Below are 17739 nucleotides of genomic sequence, written 5' to 3'. Positions count from 1 at the left end.
GAGTGCAGCCAGGAGGAAGTGCTGTCACAAACATCCACTTCAGGGGCCAGTGACAAAGTGACAAGGTGTTTAACAGTCTTTCATGGGAAGGGTGGCCTAAGGAACTGTCCTAAGAACTTGTGGGCCAGGTGTAAAGAGTACTACACCCAGGTCAAAGTGCAACTGGGATGGAAGATGAAGGCTTGGGGGGAGTCCCAGGCTGAGATCTTAAATCTCTGACTATACCTAATTTGGATCTGTCTTCATATAAACTGGCTGCTTCTAGCCATTTGAAGCTTGTATGTCCTCAGTTGGAGTCCAAGCTGGAGGATCAAATCAATAAAAGCAAACAAGAGTCACCTTCAAGGTCTAATAAGGTGGAGGAGAGTGTGGAAGCAGGACGTTTCGAGCTGTATTAGAGTTCTAGGCAATCTGTGCATTCACAAGGGGGCCCCAGTCTCATAGGAAGAGAAGCATGCAGGAGGTCCAAAAGCCCTACCCACATTATTGAGGGACTGGTATAAGACACTAGTCTGAAAGGAGGTCTGGCACAGCAGGAAGAGTGCTTGAGAATTTCCAGAGAGTGGTAAGAAATCAAGGCCCAATTAGGTTTCTGGCCTAGTCCAGCAGATTTAGACCACACACCACAAAGCCATGGGGTCCTACGGCAATGTCTCAGGGGCCATTTTAAAGGGCAGTAGTTAAGCAAGGAAAATCTGGGCACCCCAACCCAGCTATTATCTATTTTATCTACTCTACTATGTACTTTTATCTATAAGGCAGAATACATGTAAGATTTCATTTGAAGAAAGAGCTCAATCATTAAAAAGGCTTCTAAAAAATACTAGATTAGTCCACAACGGTGATGGGAATGCAGCATTTCAGAAGCCAGACCTGAATCCTGTTCTGATGAGCAGCATGATTCACCTCCAAACACGGATGGTGACATGTAGGCTTCTGCTGCTTTTGTAACAGGCTCAGGAATGGAGGTAGCCTCTGCAGAGGTGGCTGGCTGGGAAAGACAAGAGCAAGGGGATAGGCAGGGGCTGCTGTGATAACAGGTACTCCTAGAGGCAGCGCAGAATAATGAGTGGGTTGGGTACATGGGCTGGTGTCTGCTGTGCTCTCAGAGACTAAGGCTGGGGATTTGATCAGACTCTGATTCTACAAGTAAAAGTACATGGCTTCTTTATCCAATCTACTGACTTAATTCAATTTCCATGAAGAGGTTAAAAGCATCACAGATCACTGTACTATTTTCTTTATACATCGTCCCTGAACTATAGATAATTGTAGCTGCAGCTGTTCATGAAATATTCATTTATTCAAACAGGGCTTAAGAAAAGTCAAGACCAATGACATATTTGCAATGGGGCAAATATGTTCAAAAGGTCACCCACATAGTGTCCTCCCCTAAAATAACCTGGCAGAGGATCTAAAGAGATAGTAATTTTTATCATAGAAAAATAATAAGTTGAGCCAGATCCTTGCTGCTAAGAAGAAATTCTAATTATATTTTTCAAAAAAGATGCCAAAAAAAGTGGATGCATTCTTATATTGTAAAAACAAGTCCTTTTTGGTAACCTTTGCATTTCATGGCAAAACCCCCTCTACTAAAATAATTTGCACAAATTCCTACTGCAATAGCCATGTAGGAGTAGGGATTTGGAAGATTTGTTTTAATGTCCAGGAAATATCTTTTTGAGAATGTATCAGGTTTCTCATTCAAATCCTGGCCCTTTCCTCCCTGACTCAAGAAGTTTCCTTTGAAGTTCTAATTGCCTCCAGAAGGGGGCTCATAAGCAGGTTGATGGAAAGTAAAAGGGTGCTTTATCCAATTAGAAGTATGGTAATTCATACAAGCAATTAAAGCTAGAAATTACGGGAAGAAGAATTCCACCTCCAGACAGTAATATAAAAACGTATGTGAGTTTCTAGACTGTCAGCCTGCCTTATGGAATTGGGATTTGCGAGCACCACAGCTGTACACAGCGGCCTCCTGCCTTCCCTGAATGGTACAGTTCTGGAAGTACTGTAAGTGGATGTCAGTAAACCACCAGGATGGCAACACAGGTTGTTCCTGACTTCACTTCCCCTCACAAGAAAAGCAACTAACAGCTATTCAACAATAAGACACGATTGAGAGAGTCCTAGAACACAAGGGTAGGGTTGAAGCACCCCACTGTACCACTGCCCCTCCCCAAGGTCAGTGCAGCACCACACAGAGAGGTCTTTCCTGAGCCTTCAGTTCTTCCAGTGGGAAAAAGGAACCCTAGAGGGCACAACCAGATCTCCCCAGTATTGTAGGTTACAGCCAGTGGATACCCCATTCCCATCCTCAGAGCTCAAAGAGTTGCCTCACTCCACTAGTTATTAGGGAAATGCACATTAAAACCACAATGAGATGCTACTCATACCTGTTAGGATGTCTATCATCTAAAGGACAAGAGATAACAAGTGCTGACATAGATGCGAAGAAAAGGGAACCCTTGTGCATTGTTGGTGAGATGTAATTTGGTAAAATCACTATGGAAAAAAAGTATGGAGGATCCTTAAAAAATTGAAAATAGAACTACCGTGTGGTCCAGCAATTCCCCTTCTGAGAATATATCCAAAGGTAATGAAATCACTTACTCAAAAAGATATCTGCACCCCCATATTCATAGAAACATTGTTTACAATAGACAAGGCATGGAAACAGCCTGTATCCATCTATGGATGATTGGATAAAGGAGTTATGATATATACACCACACACACACACCTATACATACATATACAATATATACCACAACTTCCTCATCTGTTTATATTATATCACGTTAATTATATTCACACATAATGGAATATTATTCAGCCATACAAAACGAGGGAATCTTACCATTTGTGACAACATGGATGAACCCTGAAGGCATTATGCTAAGTGAAATAAGTCAGACAAAGACAATACTATATGATCTCACTTACATGTGGAATTAAAAAACAAACACACAAACAAAAACTGCAGAAAAAAGACCAGACTTGAGGTTACCAGATGTGGAGGTAGCGGAAAGGGGTACTGGAGGAAGACAGTCAAAAGGTACAAACCTCCAGTTAGAAGATAAATAAATATCGGGGACATAATGTACAACATGATGACTAGCACTGCTTATCAGAAAATTGTTAAGAGTAATTTTTTAAGATTTTATTTATTTGAAAGAGAGAGAGAGAACATGTGTGGGAGGGCAGGAGAGGGAGAAGCAGACTCCCCACTGAGTAGGGAGCCTGACAAGGGGCTCAGACCCAGGACCCCGAGATCATGACCTAAGCTGAAATCAAGAGTTTGGAGAAATTTTTTTTCTTCCTTTTTCTTTTTCTTTTTTTTAAATTGTATCTATATGAGAAGATGGATGTCAGCTGAACCTATTTGTGGCAATCATTTCACAATATATGTAAATCAAACCATCTTGCTCTATTCCTTGAACATATACAGTGATGTATGCCAATTATTTCTCAGCAAAACTGGAAAAAAAGGGAATGATTATAAAAAATGTTGTATCTGAAGAATTTCAGAACCCCTACATTTGTAGGTTGAGGTCAAACTGAGTTCCTGAAAAGGGCCAACTAAATATTTGTAATTCCTGACCATTATTACTGACCCACCGGAGGGTCACCAGAGGTATGTGATATGAATCAAAAGCAAACTACAGCCTGCACAAAATTAGATCTGTGGCATTCACTGAATGATAACAGCAAAATTTCTCTGGGTTTTTCTAAAAGAGTCTTAGTAAAACAGTCTAAATTTAATGTTTTTATATTATAGTGGAAGGCAAAGGAATACTATAAAACAATGAAATCTAGTTAGAAATGTTAAGAACTTGGAGAAAAATAAGCTAAAATTAGAGAAATTGTTAAAAATGTGGCCCCCTAAGGCATTACAATTTGCACAACTAAGTTATCTTTAAAATAACTGAATCTTAAGATTTGAAGATATTTTAAAGGTCATCGAGGCTACTGACTCAGTGTTTAAATATCCACAATTATTAGTGAGGACCACTGGTTCCTGAACACACCTAAGGGATCATGAGATGAATAGCATTGTGATTAAAACTTGGCATCAACCAAGTAGACTCCACATCTGCCATTTACCAACTGTATAACTTTGGCAGATGACTTGACCTCTATAAGAATAAAATGGGAATAATGGTACAGTTAATCCTCATTAGTCAGATTCTGTATGTGGTAGATTTACCTGCTCACTAAAATTTATTTGCAAGCCCAAAGTGAATACCTGTGGTGCTTTCATGGTCATTCACAGACATGCAGAGAGTAGTGAAAAATTTGAGTTACCCAATGCTCATGTCCCCAGCTGATGCCAAACAAGGTGGTGCTCTTCCTCTTGTTTCAACTCTCCTGTTATAAATGATTGTCCTTTTCATATATATTCAGTGCCATGTTTTACACATTTCTATGTTTCTTCTTGGTGATTTTGCTGCTTAAAATGGCTCCCAATCATAGCGCTGAAATGCCTTCTAGTGTTCCTAAACACAAGAAAGATATGATGAGCCTTATGGAGAAAATATGTGTTCTAGATAAGCTTCATTCAGGCATGAGTTTTAGTGCTCTTGGCCTCGAGTTCAATGTTAATGAATAAACATTACATATTAAATAAGATGTCTTTAAACTGAAAGATACATAAAACATGGATGTGTATTGATTGGTTGATGAAAATATTATAACCAGAGGCTCACAGGAATGCAACCTTGTATTTCCCCTAGGAGCATTGGTTCAGTGTTCACTAATTCACTGCTCTTAGAAAGTTTACAGAACATAACTACCATGGGTAATAGGAATCTACTATACTTACCTCACCCAGGAGATAATGCATTTTAAACTGCTCAGTACTAGAACTCAGTATCTGGCATATAAAAAATATGTTTAATAAACTGGAAACTGTTATTAAGCACAATACCATACGGTTCTCCCATTTTTAAACATTTTACATTAACTCATTAATTTGTAGCATCTACAAACTTGGCCTGTGTGCGTGTTAATGTGATATAATAAGATATGTATCTAATCTTTGTCCCTAGTTCTTAGTATAAAAGCTTCTAAAACCTTTGGAATTTCCTGAGTGATGGGATGATGGGAGCATCTTTTGTTATAAAATCTCATCTTTGTTCCTGGTTCCGGATACAGAGTTCCCAAAATCCTTGTAATTCTCTGAATGATAAGAGTGCCTTGGTAATAAGGAGAATGACTCTTGGCTGAGGAACTCCCAGAGAGCTTCAGGATGGGAGCTGGTCACCAGAAAATCCAACCAAGTGATTAGACGGTTGGAACTTTCAGCCTTATCCCTGGACCTCCAGGGCGGGCAGTGAGTTCAGTCACTAACGACCAATGATTTAATCCAACATGTCTATGTAATGGAACCTCCACCAAAACCCTAAACAAAGGATTCAGATAGCTTCTGGAGTGATGAACATGAGTGCTGGAGGGTAACACACCCAGAGAGGGCATGGAGGCCTCCACCTCTTCCTCTATACCTTGCTGCATGCATCTCTTACTCTGGGTAGTTAGTGCCAGAATTGAATTGAATTGTAGGTCATCCAGCTAGAGTCCAGAGAGTTGCAGAACTTGGTGTGGAAAAAATTCTACACACATTTTGTGTCAGAAGTGTTTTAAATAGAAACAGATTAATTTGTTATCTGTATCTTCATTCAAGTCTCTATTGCAGTGTTAACCATAAAAACCCTGTGTCTCCTTATTAGAGAACTCCTTTTGGAAATGCATCAACAAACACATTTATGACTGAACATGTTAACTCATTTACCCTGTTACAGATTCTAATAAGGATAACTGCTTCTTCAGTGTTTTGTGACTTTGCAGGGGTTAGGGAAATGGATATACATTAACCTTTGCAGTAACTTGGTACAGTGAAGAGTGCTTGGCTAGTATGGCAGAAAGAGATTACGCGTCTACCATACTTGTGAACAGTTTCTTCTCCCAGGAAACAACCAGATGACTGACATTCCCTACCTCTGCTTGACATTAAACAGGTTTTACCAATGTAATGTGAATAGAAGTGAGACATGCCACTTGTGGCCCTGACTTTTTACAAATCTTCCATATTTTTTCCTCCTAACTAGCTTGATACAGATGGGGACAGTGGCTTTGGAAGCTACTGGTTAAGTCTGTGTCCTTTTTTCACACTTCGAAGAAATTGCCTAGGAGCAGCTACTTTGTCCTTTACCTGAATGGGAAACTTCTATCCTATGTTAGCTGTTATGCATTTTGGTATTTGTTGCAACAAACAACATTACTGTAGTTGATACAGCTAGGATTTTGAAGACTTGAATTCTGGTATGAGTTCTATCATCACATGGTGATGAGGTTTAAACTCAGATGAGCTATTTACTCTTGCCATAGTTTGGCATCCTCATCTATAGAATGGCACTAATTATGCTTTTTCAACCCATCATACAGGATCACAGGAGAGCCCTAATAAGATAATGGATTGGAGAGAACACTGAAAAGCATGACATATGATATGTGTGCAGGGAATTATAAAATAATTTAGGGTGTCCAGGTCTCTTAAGCAACGAATAAATTGAATTAATACATCCACTCTGTGACCAACTGATCTTGCTTCTACATATGAATGATTTCCTGCTCAGCTTCTGAAATTCTAATTAGTATAGATGAAGCATCATGATATTCTGAAGGGAGTTAGCACATGGTTCCATACATCCCTGCCTCTCACACTACAGTATCGAGATACTCCCCTGTGCACGTTTGTTCAAAGGGAAAACACTAAATTAAAAACTAAAGTCAATCATAATCTAATCTATAACTTCAGTCAGGCCTAAGTAAGATTAATCTCACTGTAGCAGACATGCAAATGAGAAAAACACCAATGTGTGATATAAGGATCAGTAAGATGATGCTGATGGCCTGACTCTGAAAACCCAGTACTTTCAAATTCACTAATTTCATTATAATTGTTTGCACATATAGAGTTGTATATGTAAAAGTGAATATATGCATTCTCTTCTTTTTTACCCAAAGAGCAGCAATATTGATCTAAATTTTTCTGTAGGTTGTAGGAAATTTTTCTGATCACGAATAACCAGCAGTTTTAAAATCCACACTGTTAAAAATTAGATGATGTAGTAAGACAAACTAAGCTGTACCTGAGGCATCACTGTAGATGTCCCAAAATGTCACCTCTCTCATCCCAGTCCCCACTCACCATCTATCTCATTTGGCAATGCTTTTTAAGAATACACATTTTTAAAATTATTATTATTTGTTTTATAAAAAGGAAATATTGTTGTATATAATCTTTAGAGAATGACTGTTTCTACTTAATATTATATTGCTACGGTTCATTCTGTGATGTTACATCACTGTAGTTTATTTATTTTGATGGTTGTATATGTGGTAAGCAGAACAGTGGCAAACAAAAATGTCCCTGTCCTAACCCCAGAACCTGGGACTATGTTAAATTATGTGACAAAGGAGAACTATGATTGTAGGTGAAAATAAGGTTGCTAAGGGCCTTGAGATGTACAGATTATTCTGGACTATTAGGATGGGTCCAAAGTAATTACATGCTTCTAAGCGGAAGAAGGAGGGTGGAGAAGGCGTATCAGAATTATGTCATGTGAGAAAGACACCACCAGGTATTGATGGCTTTAAGAGGGAAGGGGGTAACGAGTCAAGGGATGTAGGAAACCTCTAGAAGCTAGAAAAGGCAAGAAAATGGATTTTTCCCTGGAAAGAAACAGCCCTGCTGACACCTTAACTTAGCCCGGTAAGACTGTTTCAGACTTCTGACCTCCAGAACAGTAAGATAATACATTTGTGTTGTTTTAAGTCAAAGTTTTTGGTAATTTCTTATATCAGCAGTGGGAAACTAATTCATACACAATTTAATGGAGTGAATACATCATTGTTTACTCTTCTACCCTCCCACTGAGGGATGCTTATGTTGTCTCCATGCTGTTGCTCCTGTGAACAGTGATTCTGAGAACGTTCTTGTACACATCTTTTTGCATATGTGGACATTGTTCTCTAGATATTTACTTAGACATGAAATTGCTGCATCAGTGGATGTAAGAATGGCCAAATGTAAAAGGTATATTCAAACTATTATCCAATTGGTTGCAAAAATTTTCATTCTTACCAACAATGTATAACAAATTATGTAGTTCTACATCCTCTTGGCATTGTTAAATCTTTTTTTTCTTATTGAATAGGTTTAAAATTCTATTTCATTGCAATCTTAATTTGCAATTCCCTGATTATGAGAGATATCGATCATGTCTTATAGTTTGTTTACTGGTGATACGTGTTCCATCTTCTAGAAATGTTTGTTTGTTTTGTCTATTTTAAAATTAGGTTACTGGTACCTTTATTTTTATTTGTTAGAATTTATTTACATTTTTACACTAATCCTTAGTCAGTGATGTGTACTAAAATTTCTAAGGACTTGTATGACAGACTCTTCTGGTATGACAGTACTGTTGGATAAAAATTCTAAGTTCTAAGATCTTTGCCTTCAATACCTTAAAAACTATATTTCATGCTACATTTAGTGCAATCTTAAAAATGTCCTTCCCTTTGACTATGATCTGTTATTTCTCTAAGCTTTTGGAATGTTTTTAGCATCTATAGTATTCTTGCATTTCATGATGTCTAAGTGCCTCTCCTCACTGGCACTTTATAGGCACTTTTAATGTGAGATCTGTCATCTTTTTTTTTTTTAATTTAGAAATGGATTTCCATTATTTGCTCAAGTGTTTCTTCCTCTTAATTTTAGTTTTCACCCTTCCTTGGACTACCTGTACGCCATCACATTTACGTCTATTTTCTGTTTATCATTGCCATATTTTTTTCTACCTGTTTCTTTTTTCTGTTTTTGGTGGGGAGAGTGATGCATTTTTTCAATCTACTCTTCCAGTTTGCTAATTATTCCCCAGGTGTATTTCATCTTTTCTTTTTAAAAATTATTTTAGTTATTATATTTTTCATATGTCTGGATCTTCCATAATTTCTTGAGTTTATTTTACATTGCTAAACTTCACACTGGCAGATTTCCCAAGTCACTAGCTAAAATATAATTGTTCGATTGAATCAAAACATTCCAGGTTGTGATCCAATTTTAGTCTTAACTCTTCAAAGATATATCTGCAATTTAAAAGTAAGACACAAATTAACTTCTAATTTGTAGACTATGTGGGTTAGGAGATTTTGGCAAAGGGTACTTTATAATTTCTTGACTAATCTCTGAGCCATCAAAGGTTTTCTCAGGAGGCAGAGCATAGCATGATATATTTAGCACTAACTTCTCAAAAGCTGGGAATGAAGGGCCTGATTCACAGACCTAGAACAGTGCCTAATTCTCACATAGAGGCAGTCAATAAATATTTGCTTAATAAATCAATGAACAGACACCAGGTAAGAATAACCCAGTTTGTTCTCTCCACTTCTTTAATTAATCAGAGTAGAAAACCCCAAGATGAAAAAGGAAACACCTGTGTTCCATTAGCCTACCATTTCTAAAGCTGTGTGGATAGGTCACAGAGAATAATGTTCACCTTACTCTGAGATTCTGCAGACTGTGATGCTTTTAAGGAGGTAATAATGTACAGAATGTCTCCATTATATTGTTTAACTGAGAATGTTCCACTATGGACTTTTAACCATTTTGACAAAAAAAGTTGCTTTTCTTTTCTGAAGTGGGGGGGGGGGTGGAAGACTGAAATGAGGAAAGGAGGAGGGGAAGTTAAGGTCCCTCGAGGAGAAGATACTAAAAGAGAGCTAAGATGCAAGTATGTATGTATGTATTTAAAGATTTTATTTATTTTGATAGAGAGAACATGCAAGCACGAGTGGGGGGCAGAGGCAGAGGGAGAAAGAGAAGCAGACTCTCCGCTGAGCCGGGAGCCCCATGTGGGGCTCTATCCCAGAACCCTGGGATCACAAGCTGGGCCAAAGGCGGATGCTTAATCAACTGAGCCACCCAGGCGCCCCAAGATGCAAGTATTTAACAGGAAAAGACCCAAGAGAGAAAAATGGAGTGGGAGCCATGGAAGGCTGGCAGAGCTGTCAGGTAGTGATGTAAGTCTGTCTCTGAGTGAAGGAAAAAGGAAGACTGGGTATAAGCATCCTAGACCACCATGCGAGCCAAGGAATATTTGACAAGGCCCTCAAGATATTCTCAGGCCAAAGCCAGCATCAAAGGAGCATGTGTTTTCCAGGAACAGATCTCCCTTAGAGTAGATACTGAACTCATCAGCTAGCAACAGGCCAAGGGAGGCACAGCCTCAGTGTAAAAGCAGCTATGCTTTTATGCCTTCAGCACACAGTCAACTATGTTGCCTCTGACTGGAAGTCTATGAAGCCTTTTCCTATAGCTGCCAAAGCCTGGAAGTATCTGATTTCAGATTTCTGGCCATTAATGAGGACAGTACTGTGGTTAGAATGGAGTGGAGAACTGGAAGATGACATAAGAATCTCAGTTCTTGTATACAAAGAGGACAAAATAAACATATGCTCTACCTGTAATAAATGAGAACCAAAGCGTTTTCGTTATTGTTGTTGTTTTAAATTTATGCACTTGTATGAAGTTGATGAATAGTTCCCTGCAAAAACAACGTCGCTTGACGTCTGAAATCCTGTTTTGGATCAAGTTTCCTTAGTATTTACAACATCAGTTTAGACCCAAGTTAGGAAAGCTTTTTCTGTACAGGGCCAGAGAGCAACCACTGTAGATGTGGGGAGCCAGATAATGTCTGTCGCAATTATGCAACCCTGTGAGAGAGCATCCACAGATAACATGTAAATGAAGAGGCATGCATGTATTCCAATAAAACTCTACTTATTAAAGCAGATGCCAGCCTGGATTTGGCCCATAGGCCATAGTTGATGACCACTGATTTAGGCATTTCAAGCAATCAAATACATATGCATGATCAGTTATATCAGATCATTCTGAAATTCAAGCCAGCATGGTATGTATATATTAGGGTCTTCACACTTATGAAATTGTGAAAGATAAAGCCCAATAGGTAGCCAAGGCCCAAAGTATTACTATATCCAATTCCAAGGAATTTGAATTTTACCCATGGTAAATCAACACTATGTTTAGTGCAGGGAAATGACATAAATAGTCATAGGGGCAGTGCAGAAGGAGATGAGGCCGCAGAACACACAATTAAGAAATTGCACAGCAACCAGTTTAACAAAATATGAAAGCCTCACTCAAAGGGGACTTACTATGGTTAATAAGAGCAAGGAGTGGGTTAGAAAGCTCTAAAGGGTATAGAATTCTTGGAATGCAGTAAACTTAAATGTAGAAAATGTGGAAGGGAAAGTACCATAGAATGATCCAGAGTATTGTTTAGACTTGAGCCACAAGGTGAATGATAGTGAGCTTCAGAAAAAGAGGGGGCATAAAAGGATTTTTCTGATTCGATAGGGTCAGATGAGGGGCTCTGTGGAGGAGCTTGAATTGCGTGGGTGATGTTGAAAAGGAAATGTCTAGCAGGCAGTTGGCTCTTTGGCTTCTGAGCTGAAGAGATAGGTGCATACATTAAAGGACAAGGGTTGAGCATGGAACCCTGGGAACATCAATGTATAAGGGAAGGAGGACCAAAGAGATCATTGAAGGAAGATTTGCATATCTTTCCTTTCACATTACTTTTTTCCACTTCCTTTTGAATGTTAAGGTTTTCCAGGGTTCTAATATTGTTCCCCTCTTTCGGTTGCTTCGCATGCTTTTCTCTTGGTGATTTTATCCATTTTTGCCTTTGGCTCCAGGTTGATGAAATTTCCAGACACATTCTTTTCAGAAATTCCAACATATTTCCAATTGATCATAAATAGGACCAGCTCCACACAACATAAACTTAATATGCCTCTCACTTAATTATTTTGCCCAGGCAACAGCTTCAACTTCTGTGCTCTCAAGGAAAATGAACACTCTCCACATCTACCCAATATACTTCTCTCATTCTCACATGCTGTCAACAAACCCAGAACATTGTCTGTCCTCACATATGTCTCCCTCTCTACTGACATGATCTATAACTTCACCATTTCTTGCCTTGGACTACTGAGTGGGTATATGGACTACTTAGTCCAGTGCTTTCCAATTTCAGACCATGTTTCACACTGTTCCAGAGTGATCTTACTAAAAAAGGATTCATTTGCTTTGAACATTTAGAACTATTTATCTCTCAACACCCCATCCCTAGCAGTCATGTGTAGCATAATATTTAACAGCAAGTGTTTAGGGCCTATTTGAAGAACTGTGTTGCCTGCCATTCCAAGAGAGTTAATTAAGATGGAAGCTGACAGAAAGAGAGCCTTTCACAAAGACTTCCTCATGTTAATTTCCCAAATCTTCTCTCTTCAATGTCATTCTCCTCTTAGCATATATTATAATCCCTTCATCTAATTGATAGGAGGAAATAAAAAGAACTTCTTAGGAGAAGTTGCTACTGTAAGGTCACATTTTCTTGCCCATTCCAAATCTCAGTTATCTAAATTTCAGATTTATATTCCAGTCACATTTCTTTCCAACACCTTTGTTTAAAAAGACTTATGTCTGATCCCAGTTTGACCAGATGAGAAGAGAGAAGGAGTAAATATAATAAAATCTCTGGTAATTATTCAAAGTCATTTTCTTTAAGGAGAAATCTTGCTTCTCTAAATACTTTCCCCACTCCCAACTATGGAGCTCATTATTAATTCTGTTTTTATATTATATCATCATCATCATCATCATCGTCTTAGCATATATGCTGCTTCAGTATGCTTGGCATTGTCTTAAGTGCTTCACATTTATTAACTCATCAATCCCTCAAACCACCCAAAGAGGTAGTTACAATTATTGTCCTTGTTTGGAGATGAGGAAAGTGAGCAGTTGTGAAACTTGCTAAAGGTCACACAGTTTATAAGAAGTACAGCTGGGTGTGTACCCACACAGTCTGACTTCGGGGTCCATGATCTTATCTACTGCCCCACACTGATTTTCATAACCATGTACTATACTGAAAATCATACAAACAATATAAACTGTAATTATTCCTGCCACTCCATAATTTCTTGAATAATATCCAAACTTGTTATCTCGGAATATAAATAAAGTCCAAATACTTCTGCATCATATTTTCTCTCCATTCTTCTAAAGGTTCTGACTGGGTCTTGGTACATGCTGCTCTCACGGCCCTAGAGAATCTCTACATGAGTTAATTCACAACCAGGTGATAATGAGGATCACGACCAAATACATGAAATTAGTCTGCATTTGTGTCCTCTATAAAACATGAATGACTCAACTTTTTAGGATGGTGTCTCAATTATATTTTCATTTTCCATTACTGATAGGCACTCCGGAAATGCACAGATAAATAAAACACAAAGAACACATTATAAACTTTAGTTATTTAAAATCTTAGCCTTTAAGTAGAGTATGTTAGGTAGTGTTGTTAATTTGTAAATGCTTAATTAAAGAAAATACGACACTTTTAGTCTTTTTGCACAACTCACAGTTTCTAACTATGGAAGCACATTTCACTTTTGATTATATTTTGTAAATATTTATTTATGTCTTACCTTGTTCCATATGCACTCACACACATGAAGAGCACAGTCCTTTTGGTTACATGAAGAGCACGTGGATGCCTGTTATTCTGCATTTTGCTGTGAGCATTTAGCGAAACAGTCCCTGAGGTAACCTTTCAAAACAGGCTGTTTTTAGAAAAAAAAATCTCCTTAGGGAATCCCTTCTCCTGTTAACGCTTTCTGAATAATCAGCTCCCTTTCAGAAAATAAAGGAAGGTGTTTCAAACACGCATTGTTTGTGAATTTACGCCCTTTGTCTACAGGGTAGCAAGAGAGAGTAGAAAAAAAACCACTGGGTTGGTTCTAGCACTTCCATATGTTTAATCATGGTTTATTCCAAACTATATGTTATATTCCATGCATTCCTTTACTTAATGTACATGTTTTGAGAACCTTCTGTGCATTGAACTTGTCTTCAGGAAGTGTACAATGTAATGGAACACACGTACATACTCCTTCATTCAATGCCTCCAATCCACAAGTATTTATTGCATGCCTATAGGATACCTTGCCTTTTCTACCCACATAAATAATGGACTGTCATAAGTACTGTAAGTCTTCTGAGGAGGTCATGTATTATGAGAGATGATGAGTTTGGTACGGTATGTTGTAACTGCAGTGGTGCGACATCCTGAAAATGCAGGAAAGTGGCAGGGAAAGCAAGAGACAACCTCACAAAGGAGGCTAGAACTCCAAGGGTGACTCCTTATTCATATGACTTTGGAGAACTAACTCACCCTTCCTGAGTCCAGATAAATTCATCTGAAAAGGGGTAATATTTTGCCAGGTACCATACAATTTCTCTTGTGGATTTAAAAATATCAATTATACTGATTTATGAAAATAAAAGGAATATAGTTAACGAAAATCAAGAATAATATTTTCCCTGAGGCTTAAGATCTGATCAAAGCTAGACTGTAGAGTGCCTCCAAGGCTAAACTAGGGAATTTATACCTTTTATATATATCACTGGTCACCAAACAGTTTCAACATCCTTTCATCATTAAAAAAGTTTAGTACAACTCCACTATGTGAATATTTATTCATTTATGAATTACACACACATGGAATACATTCAATCTTATATATACTTCTCTAGGGTCTAGATACACAGAGAATACTTTCCAGCTCATTTTATAATCTTGATTCCTAAGCCTCTCAAGGAAAATATGAGCAAGGAAAACTATAGACCGATCTTGATCAAGACTGTAAGTGACAAAAATCTAAAAAGAACGTTAATGAACTGAATCCAGCAATACATTTTAAAGGACAGTAAAGTTAAAGCAAACCTAGAAATGTAAGTTTTTTTTTTAACATTAGAAAAATCAAGTAATAATCAAGTAATAAATTTACCACATTAAAAAAATTAAAAGAGGAAAACTGTATCTGCATGTCAATAGATGTAGAAAAATCATTTGATAAAATTCAAATGATGATTAAAAAAAAAAAATCTAGCTCTCTCCCCCAGCTACCCAAGATGCCTGAAGGAAAGAACGTGAAGGGGAAGAAGGTGGCCCCAGTCTCTGCTGTGGAGAAGAAGCAGGAGGCCAAGAAGGTGGTCAGTCCTCTGTCTGAGAAAAGGCCCAAGAATTTTGGCATCAGACAGGACATCCAGCCCAGAGGGGACCTTACCCGCTTTGTCAAATGGCTCTGCTACATCTGGCTGCGGTGGTGAAGGATGATTCTCTATAAGCATCTACAAGTTCCTCCCCTGATATCCAGTTCACCCAGGCCTTGGACTGCCAAACAGCTCCCCAAATGCTTAAGCTGGCCCACAAATACAGCAAGAGAAGAAGCAGAGATTGTTGGCCTGCTGGGAAAAAGGATGTCCCCACTAAGAGGCTGCCTGTCCTTCGAGCTGGGGCTTTTCCTGTCACCACCTTGGTGGAAAACAAGAAGGCTCAACTGGTAGTGACTGTACATGATGTGGATCCCACTGAGCTGGCTGTCTTCCTGCCTGCTCTGTGTTGCAAGGTGGGGGCTCCCTCCTGTATTAGCAAGGGGGAAGACCAGGCTGGGATGTACAGTCCACAGGAAGACCGGCACCACTGTTAACTTCACACAGGTTAACTTGGAAGACGAAGGAGCTCTGGCTAAGCTGGTGGAATTTATCAGGACCAATTACAATGACAGATACGATGAAATCCACCATTACTGGGGAGGCAACATTCTGGGTCCAAAGATGGTAGCTCAGGTGCCAAGTTGGAAAAGGCAAAGGCTAAAGAACTGGTCACCAAATTGGGCTAAGTGTACGCTGTTGAATTTTCTGTACATAAAAGTAATAAAAAATTGTCTTTCAAAAAAAATTTAAAAAAATCTAAACTCTTTTTTAGCAAACTAGGAGTGGAAGAGAAAATTATTTTCATCATACGGTATCGACAAAATTGCTCAAGGTAAACCACGTAGTAAATGGTAATTTCTTTACGATTAGGAACAAGACAAGTCTGTGTACCATATCCTCACCCTTACAATAATACAGAAGTTTTGGCTAGTGCTCTATGGCAAGAAAAATCTATAAAATATGGTTAATTAAAAGGAAGACACTAAATTGTTATTATTCTTGAGAGATAAATTATTTATGTAGAACTTCAGGAGGATTAGATTAGTTTGGAGGGGCTAGATTATTCTGTAATAACAAAAAGCCACAAAATTTCAGGTGCTTAAAAAACAAAAACTTACATTTCATTCACACTACATGTCTAATAAGGGAGAGCAGAGAAGTGCTCATTGCATTCTCTCAAGGACCCCAGCTGACAGTAACCCAAATGAGACACGAACAGAGGGAGATGGGAAAATCACCAAACTTGTGAATGCTGGCTGCTGGTAGATTCAACCCATTAGTGATGGAAATTGGATCAAAGCTAGTCATAAAGGGAAGTAAGTTTAGTGGTAAAGGTGTTGCTAAGTGAGAGAGCAGTGCTAACTGAAAACAGAAACATCCAACAAGCCTTTAGAAAGGCAGGGGTGAAGCCCTGAGTTGAAATTGGAAATCAAAATGAAATTCTGATTCAATATGTTTAATAAATACTGGTTAATTCCAGGAATATACATTGTCCAAGACGATTGATTGAAATTGTTGGACTAACAAATCCTGTCTTTTTATGGAATCTTTTCTTATCAACAGTGAGGATTATTTACACAGACTAAATAGAACAGCAGTGGTCCATTTTTCTCCCTCTTTTAAAAATCAAAAGGAAAGTACAATGTGGTTGCCTCAGAGCTGTATCAGACCAGGCACAGAGATTTTTTCAGAGTCACCTGTGGTGGAGGTCTGAAAAAAAAGAGTAATTGTGATGAATAGTACTTATGGTATGCAAACATTGAGCATTAATAAGAGTAACTATGGCTTTATTTATTAGAAGTCCATCAAAACTCACCTTTGAATAACTTATGTTACTGCTTAAAAAAAACCTTCTGTAAGATGGCAGTGAAAATCTCAGAACAGCAGAGAGAGGAAGGCCTGCTGGAGCGGGAGCCGGGGGGGATATTGTGAAGGAGGACCACAGGGCAGGGAGTGGGCAGAAGCAGTAAAAAAGAAGAGAATTATGAATTTTTTTCCTACGGTACTATGATATGGATGTAGGTTTGAATTATGCCATTATATGCACAGATTTGTACTTAAGTGAGTTTAACTCGTAAGTAGAGAAAATTATTTTAATTGAGCTATTTAGAAAACACCTCCAGCAAAATCAAAAGTAAACTGTGTGGTGCATTCTACTTTCCAGGGCACTCTATTTTAGCGGATGCATTTTACCTTTATGATAATTATCAACCACTTATGTTTTATGGATGGAGCATAATGCTCAGTCTGCTTTGCATAACTATGATGATTTGCTCCCCTTCTTAATACAGCAAAATGTTTTTGTCCTTATGCAATTGATCTTGTTCCCTGGTGGCTGGCTCAAAACACCGGGCCTGCATCCAAGGTACTGTTGCAGAATATTAGTCTCCCGATAATAAAAAAAATGTTCATTTTCTTCATCTTCTGTGATTTTGTTTTTTTTTAGTCTCTAGCTTCAATGGCTGAGCATCCCTTTAGCTAGCTTTCAGTTAATTAAAAAGCCTGTAGCAGAGTACAGAATGTGCCCACAAGAAAACCTCAAGCAGTGCAGATGGCCCCACCTCTGCACTGAGAAGCAGAAAAGTA

At 38.3% G+C, this 17739-nt stretch overlaps 1 pseudogene; it reads left to right on the top strand.

Moving 5' to 3' along the window:
* The first annotated feature begins 15063 nt into the window (after positions 1 to 15063).
* LOC103663697 lies at positions 15064 to 15839 on the top strand (annotated as a pseudogene).
* Positions 15840 to 17739: the final 1900 nt, after the last annotated feature.

The sequence above is a fragment of the Ursus maritimus genome, unplaced genomic scaffold, assembly GCF_017311325.1.
Source record: "Ursus maritimus isolate PB19 unplaced genomic scaffold, ASM1731132v1 scaffold_18, whole genome shotgun sequence".
Taxonomy (NCBI): Eukaryota; Metazoa; Chordata; class Mammalia; order Carnivora; family Ursidae; genus Ursus; species Ursus maritimus.
The sequence above is the reverse complement of the archived record's forward strand: the minus strand, read 5'-3'. Positions and strand labels throughout refer to the sequence as shown.